Raw genomic sequence first — 8,323 nt, forward strand, 5'->3', positions numbered from 1 at the left:
GCTCAGCGTTAGAAAAAACTTCTTCACAGTTAGGGTGTCCAGAGTGTGGAATAAGCTCCCTCCAGAGGTGGTGCAATCACCTACCCTGGAAATCTTCAAGAGGAGACCAGACAGTCACCTTGCTGGGGTCACCTGACTCCAGTTGTCTTTCCTGCTTGGTGCAGAGGGCTGGACCCAATGATCTTCTGAAGTCCCATCTAGCCTTACAATTGATGAATCTATGAATCTATGAACCAACACCAAGGAGAAAACTGAACTCCTGAACTGAGTACTTCGCATCTGTATTCTATCACCTGAATCCCAGGAAAAATCCTTGAGAGTCCATATGTGATAAGCTAGTAGAATGCAACATTCTGAACAAAAGCCAGCACAGTTTTCTCACAGGTAGGTCATCTCTGACTAACCTCATTTCCTTCTACAAGCAGGTTACTCACCATCTTGATAAGGGAGATGAGGTTGACATCATTTAGTTGGACTTTAGGATGGCCTTTGAGTTGGTGTCCCATAAGGCTTTCAAGATAAAACTAGGGGACTATGGGCTCAACAATTCAACAGTCAGATGGGTGGGAAATTGGCTGCAGGGTTGGACCCAGAGAATACTAATAGATGGATCTGTGTTGACCTGGTGGAAGGTAGCCCATGGGGTCCCCCAGGGTTTGGTACTTGGACCAGTGTTTTTCAACATCTTCATCAATGATCTGGATGTGGGTGTGAAAAGTACACTCACAGTTCCCTGATGACACTAAGTTGTGGGAAAGTGTGGCCATGCATCAGGGTAGGCTGATGATCCAGGCAGACCTAGACAGATCAGTTAGCTGAGTGGACCAGAACCACGTGCTGTTCAACACTGAGAAGTGTGACATGGTCCATTTTGGGGGGAAAAAATCTGCAACGAACTTACAGGCTTGGTGGTGCTATGCTAGCTAGTACCACATCTGAAAGGGACCTGGGGGTCATAATTGACCATAAAATGAATATGAGCCACCGGTGTGACGCTACAGTTAGCAGAGCAAACAATACCCTGGCATGCATCAACCAATGCATCTCAAGCAAAACTAAGGAAGTTATTCTCCTGCTCTACCCAGCAACGGTGAGGCTGCTGCTGGAGTAATGAATTCAGTTTTGGGCACCACACTTCAAGAAGGATGTGGCAAAGCTTGAGAGAGTCCAGAGAAGAACCACTCGTATGATTAGAGGCCTGAAGAGTAAGCCATGCGAGGAAAGGCTGACAGATATGGGACTGTTCAGCTTAGAAAAGAGAAGACTTTGGGGGAATTTGGGGCAGCTTACAAATATATCAGGGTTGAGCATTAGGGGCTAGGTGAAAAACTATTCACCAAAGTGCCCCCAGGGGAAAACCAGGAGCAATAGTCATAAACTCCTAGAAGAAGGTTTCAGACTGGATATAAGGAAAAACTTCTTCATGGTTCATGTGACCAGACTCTGGAATAGACTACTAGTGGGGGTGCTGCAGGCACCTACCCTGGAGATCTTCAAAAAGAGACTGGACACACACATTTCTGGGGTTATTTGACCCCAACTGTCTTTCCTGCCCAGAGCAGGGGGATGGACCTGATGATCTCATGAGGTCCCTTCTAGCCCTAAACTTCCATGAATCTGTCAATCACTGAATGTACGACACATGACAGAGAGTTTGATAGAATAGTGATATGGCTAACTACAGGGAAATGCACCAGTGACCTCCTATGGGTTATAGAAGTTACAGAAGTGTAACGTTAGTACTGATTAATTGTGTCAAGCTTCAAGTTAGGAAATAGCAGCCACTGAAGAGTGAACTCCAGATCAAAAAATTCCCAGCTGAGTAAAGAGGAAGCACTGTCAGCAGTCCAGGATTAGAAGCCCTCAGAAATCAAACAGACTTTGCCGCTAAAAATGGAACTAGTGGGTGGTAATTGAGCCTATAGGTTGTTGCCAGTATTGGTCAGTTTTAAGGTCCTAGACAAAGCTGTAGAAATGTGGCTTATAACAGAATTCCCAAAGGCTGTTTTTGAAGGATGCCAAAGTGAACTTTTGCATGTATTTCAAAAGGCATGGTTAACCAAATAAAGAAATCTGTTAACATGTCCAGCTAAACCAATAGCAGGATAAAATTAAATGAAGCTAAAGACCAGGCAGAAAATGTTGTATTAGAAGGCTTTGAGATGCTTAATCCAAATATAGCACATTACAATTTTAGATCAAGAATTTTAGTAATAGTTCTTGAGTTAACCAAAGGTTATCAGATAGTTATGCTATACTAAATATATGGTTTTTAAGTTTCTTGGACAAGTGATAGAAAGCCAGCCTTGTCAGAGGTGCCCAATGTTTCAGCCAAGATCCAAAGTGTATTCTGGGATGGTGTGCCCCAGTACCTCTAAAAATATCCTAGGGTGGTGTCCTATGAGTAAGCAGATATATATTTGGCAGTCTATTGGACTGTCCCATGCCAGACCTATTGGGGTTGGACCTGGGCAAAATGGTCTCTGACATCTCTCGGTGGTACTCCTAATAGAAAATTCTCATAATAGAACATACTTGCTCAGGCAGGGACGAGCCATTATTTTGGGTGGAGGGCCGCTTAATGAGTTTTGGTGAGCTGTCGAGGGGCGTGTGAGTAACCCTGCCTCTTGACAGTTGCTCCACCCCCTGGTTGCCATCTTGGGACCAGAAGTCCTACCCCCTAGCCCCTGACCTTTGCCACTGGAAGTCCCTCCTCTTGCCCCCCAGAAATGCTCCTTTTTGGGGGGGAGTTGCCATCTTAGAACCAGAAGAAAACCAAACCATACACTAAAAGTCAAACACCTACTAGAACATATTTTAATTTTATTACAAAAAATATTTTTGTCATGATTTGTGTTTGCATACTGTATACAGAGGGGATTACATACTAACTCAAAATAAATTGTTAGTTTTGTATATTGTGGGGTGTGAGTGTGTGTGTGTATGCATATGGTGGTGTGTGCATGTGTGGGGGGTTGTGGACAGTGTGGTTGTATGTGTGGGTGGGCATATGGTATGTTAGGGGGTTGTGTATGTGTGGGGGGTTGTGTAGGAAGGATGTGGGTGTGTGGGGTTTGTGGGGTGTGAGGGAGGGTGTGGAGGGTTGGGGACTCCTGCACTCCCCCCATAGTGCAGCATCAGTAGGTGGGGCGCTCAGGGCTCTGGTACACCATGGGGCATGGCTCTGACCAGTGCTGCATATCACAGCTAGGAGCATAGGCCCGTCATGGGGCAGTCTGCATCACTGGTACTCCCTGCACTCCCACAGCATGGGAGGGAAGCCCCATGTCCTGGAGCCCACAGCCCTGGTGGGGAGGGCAGCAGGCTCCAGCATGTGGGGCTTCCCTCCCATGCCTGGTGAGTGCAAAGGCTGCACATGCAGGGCAGGGAGCACTGGTGATACAGACTGCCCAGTGGAACTGTGTTCCTTACTGCAATGCAAAGTGCTGGCTGGAGTCATGCCCTGCTGGGTGCCTGCGCTGGGCATGAGAGCACTGAGTGCCCCCTGCCTGCTGCTGCTGCCACCACCTGCCAGGGCTGTGTGCCATGGGAGGAGTGTGGTGGGGCAGGCCCACAACCCCCACCCTCCCTCACACCCACATGCTGCCAACCAAGGTCTGCACTGCTGCCGCCCCCCTGGGCATGGGCCCCACACTGCCACCAGCCCCAGACCTATGCTCCACGCTCCCACCCACCTGCAGCTCCACACCCACCGCTCCCCTACCTGGTGAGCCTGCTGGGTCTTAGTTCTGATGTGAGTGGTAACCCAGCTCCTGTCCAGTATGCATGCAGCATTCTCAGCAGCTGAACAAAAAAACCCCAAATGGAGGCAGCACGGTGCCCAGGTGGGCTTTGGGAAACCAAAGGCCAGTGGCTTGGGTGGGCTCAAGCCAAGGAGCAGTTCCACTTCCATCACTGAGGGAGCCAGACATGTGGCTTCCCTCTCTTCCAGAGGGGCTAGCCAGCTGCTGAGGGCTGAGGGAGGAGAAGCACTAGAACAGGGGTGAGGGGAAAGTGAGGCCAGCACAACCCCCCAAGGTGGCACAAGAACTTGGGGATACTAGGGAGTGTGCAGTCAGCTGGAAAACAGGCAGCAGGAACTCATCCATAGATTGCCTGCCCTTAACTCAGGGATGGGCAAAATATGGTCTGTGACCCAGGTCCATTCCACCAAATGATTCTATCTAGGATTACCATATTTCCAGGTCCAAAAAAGAGGACACCTGTCACTGGGGGGTGGGGGAAAGGAGGGGGGATATGATGGGGGGGCAGTGACATATTGGTGCCATGGCCCTGCCCATTCTGTTGCCCCTCACTGACAAACCACATCCTCCCCAGCTCTGCTGCTGCCCTTCACTCCAGACCCACTGACCCCAGGCCCCCAGCCCTGCTGCCAATGCATCTCTCACATTGCACATGCTCCCACTCTCTCTCCCTCTTTCTCTCTGTCTCTGTCTCTACATGGCTTGCTGGGGCCCACACTGGGAGCATGTGACCCCTGACAGCCAATCACCTTGCCCCCTGCTCCCAGCTGGAAGCAGCCGGCCAGGGAGTGCAGACAACCTGGACATTTTGCTTTTACTTTAAAAACCTGCCCAGACACAGTACAGGGGTCCAAAAAAGAGGACATGTCCAGGAAAACCCGGACGTATGGTAACCCAAAGGCCCACAGCTGCTCCTCTGAAGGAGAATTGTATCCAGCCTGCACCCGCCCTGGCTGTCAGTACCTCTTAACCTTCTCCTTTCCCAGGGCTGTAGCTGGCTGCAGGAACAGCAGCCACTCCCCTCCATGGCCTGGCCTGCCCCACACTTGGGAGACTGTATAAAAATTTCTAAATTTGTTTGGGTACTCCAGCAGTGCCTTGATGAAGTTTATAACAAGTGATTAATTCTGTCCCATACAACTTACCTGTGTATCCTCACCAGCCTTGGCATCTTTGACTTTTTACTATGTACAGTATTGCGCTTACCTGTGACTAGATGAAGTGCTAGGATCAACCAGCTAAGTCTTTAGCCCAAGTAAAATGCACATAAGATGGCATGGTGTCAGCTGGCATTTTGTTTTACTTTCTTCTTATAAAGTGATTCTCAGAGGTCTAGTTTTTGCACTTCCAGTCAAGAGTGAATGTTTCATCCAAATACTAAAACAGATGGTGCCTGGCTACTGCTGCTATGTGGAACATTTCTGGATGCAAATAAGTTAGACTGTATTTTCCCTCTTGAGTGTCCTTTTATCATTTCATAGGCTGTTATCCTTCCTTTTTTCAACATTTGAACAAGCTGTCTAAATAATTCATTAGAGAATGATGGGTATATAGGGTAGCTATCAGCCATACTGCAGATACTGAGCCTGAAGAAAGAGAAGAAAAACATGATTGCCGTAATTCTGAGGTCTTGGAAACAACTCTTGACCTCCCTTACTTAGATCCAAATGCATCTCCAAAACCTCCTAGAAAAACTGCAATAAACTGCAGTGTTGTTGTAGTTATGGTGGTTCAGGAGATGTATGAGAGAGAAGGGTTTATTTGGTGAGATCATCTATTGAACCAACTGTATAATTGGGAGAGACGTTGGACAAGTTTTCAGACACAAAGTGCCCTTCAGACATGTAGAAAGCATTAGATAGTTGGTCCAATAAAAGATATCACAAAAAACCTTGCTTCTAGAAAAACTTGTCTTTTAAAATGGTCCAAAAAGCAAGGCATGTTTCTGCCTTGCTCAGGAGAGAGGAAGGCAGCAACATGTCATTTGTGTGGTTGTTCCCGAAACTAGAGTTTATTCAATGGCAGTTAAGAACCCAGTTTCCTGTTTTGATGTCCTTTCTCTCTAGAGAAAGCTTCAGGATGAAGATTATGCATAGTTCATCAAGGGAACTCTGTCACAAAACAAAATTAAATCATACCTTACTATCCCTGTGTGAGAATGCTGAAGTAATCATAGATAGATATAAAGGGCCAAATTTTAGTCCCATTAAAATCACTAGGAATAGGATTAGGATTTGACCCAAATTTTTAGATTATTCTAAAATGCACCACTTCAAGACTGTACAAAAGAGCATTAAGATATTCACTGATGTTAATCAAGGACTTTCTTGGTACTATATATGCTTTGTTTTGAGGTACTGCTAATAGGAGCATAATATGCAACTCCCCCTTGGCATGTCAACACATACGCTTTAATGCACACTAGCCTATTTCACTATGCATTAAAGTGTATTGTAACTGTTAAGAAAGCTCGCAGTACTATATTTTTTATATTTATGACCCATTTTTAGACTTTAAGTGATTCAGCTAGTTCTGAGTAGACTATACATGTCCCCTATACTGATCTATTTAGTTCTATTCTTTGCACTTTGTCAGGATGATTAGTGTACGTGCAAGGTTTCAATTTAATATCCTATAAAATCAATGGAGTATATGGTACCCTGGATATAATAGAGTAGTTTTAAAGGAATCCAGTATTCCCAGGAAATGTTTCTTAAGTGTAGTCTGGTATGCTTTCCTTTATTCTAACATTTTGTTTTTCTTTTTTAAAATTCTGTATACTGTCAAAAACATATGATTGAAATTTTGAGGGTCAAAATTTTTCTGTCTTGATAGTGTCTCTGGCCCACTTCCCATGTCTTGAGATAACTCCATTCCAGAATTGTTCCTATCAATAATGCTCCAAGTTGTCCAAGAACCATTATGTGTCACTAACTAGCAAATTGCCCATCAAGACTGATGGGTGAATTTCAAATAACAAAAACAGGCAGATAGATTTAACTTTTTATATTTATTAAATAAATTAAATATTTATAAAACTGAAATAAAATAGGCTGAACATTAGAAGATACCAATCCCTTCCTGCGCTTGTTCTCATCCAGCAAGCTGGAGGCGGACCCACCAATGCTGCCGCCTGGCTACTGCCTGCACACCTCTTTGCTGGGCAAGGGCAAGGGCAAATGAGCTCCATGCCTTGAAACAGCTGCCCATGCTCCAGGGCTTCCTCTTTGCTGCCCCCATGTGCCTCCTTACCTGCTCAGGTCTTGGGAGGGGGTCGCCGCTGCCCACCCACTGCCTCGCACCTGTGCCTGGCTCCTGCTTTTCTTCAGCTGGCCCCTCCCTCTGCCCTCCCTGCTGCGCCAGGCTCTCCATGCCCTCCTGGGAGAAGCTCAGTAGAAATAGCCCTGCCCCCTGACTTTTTCCCAGTTCTGGAAGTTGGGATCATCCTGACATGGGCACTAAACAAATGCTAAGGTTTAACAAACAAATTTATCTGAAGACACAAATGTTCTCTCTCTTACAGTTTTCAAGCTATTCACATTTAAAGAGCATTATGGACAAACAGACACACAAACAGACAGACTAAGCCCTTTATATATACAGATTTGCATATATAGATGGTATATTCCCCTAATTATAGAGCTAAGCAAGTCACCCCGATGAATATTAAATAATATTTAAATGAAGAATTTCCTTCGACTATATTTAGGGAGATTCAAAGTCTGATTTTATCACTGTTAAAAACCATTTAATATTATTTTATTCCATGAAAGAACTGGCCCTTGGATAAATAAAAGACTAAAAGTACAACAAAGAATTTCAATTGCTATGGTTTCTGTGATGTTTACAAACAGTAGATTTTCCTTAACTAAAGTGTTTGACCTGTGGCAAGAAGGGATTGTGTAGCTTATATTTTTATGCACCACATCAGAGTGGGATAGAATGAATAATCACATGTATGCATAATTTTATACTAGGAGTGATGGAGCAGTTATTCTCAAACTTGAGGTGCTGCAAGATCCTCAGAGGGGCAATGCACGAAGTGTGAGGTGATAAGAAGATAAGGGCAGGCTCAGACTCTCCCTGCCTCGCTACTTCTCTGAGCCAGCTGCCTGGCAGCTCTGCAAGAAGGTAAGCATTAGGCCTGTGCGAATAGAGAAGTATTCAATTCAGATTTGGCTGATTTGGAGGACAGTGATTCGATTTGGTGATTTGAATCACTATCCCCATTCGATTTGGCTGAATCACAATTGGAGATCTGGCACTGATTCGGAGATTTGGATTGGTTGGGGAGAGGCAGGCACAGCCAGGCAGCTGTAGGAGAACCTGCAGCTCCTCTGGCTATGCCTGCCTTTCCCCAGGCTGGGGGAGCTGTGGGAGAACCCCCATGGCTGCCCTGCCCGGCCCCAGCCTCCTGGCAGGCCGATGCATGCTGTCTGGGAGCTGGGGCCTCTGGGGCTGAGTGGTGCCTCGCTCTGGCTGACTGCTGGAGCCACCCCAGCTCCCAGACAGTGCGTGGCGCACTGCACCCATGCAATGCAACAGCTGCCATGTGGGTG

Source organism: Gavialis gangeticus, unplaced genomic scaffold, assembly GCF_001723915.1.
Source record: "Gavialis gangeticus isolate Ggan-Ray unplaced genomic scaffold, GavGan_comp1, whole genome shotgun sequence".
Classification (NCBI taxonomy): Eukaryota; Metazoa; Chordata; order Crocodylia; family Gavialidae; genus Gavialis; species Gavialis gangeticus.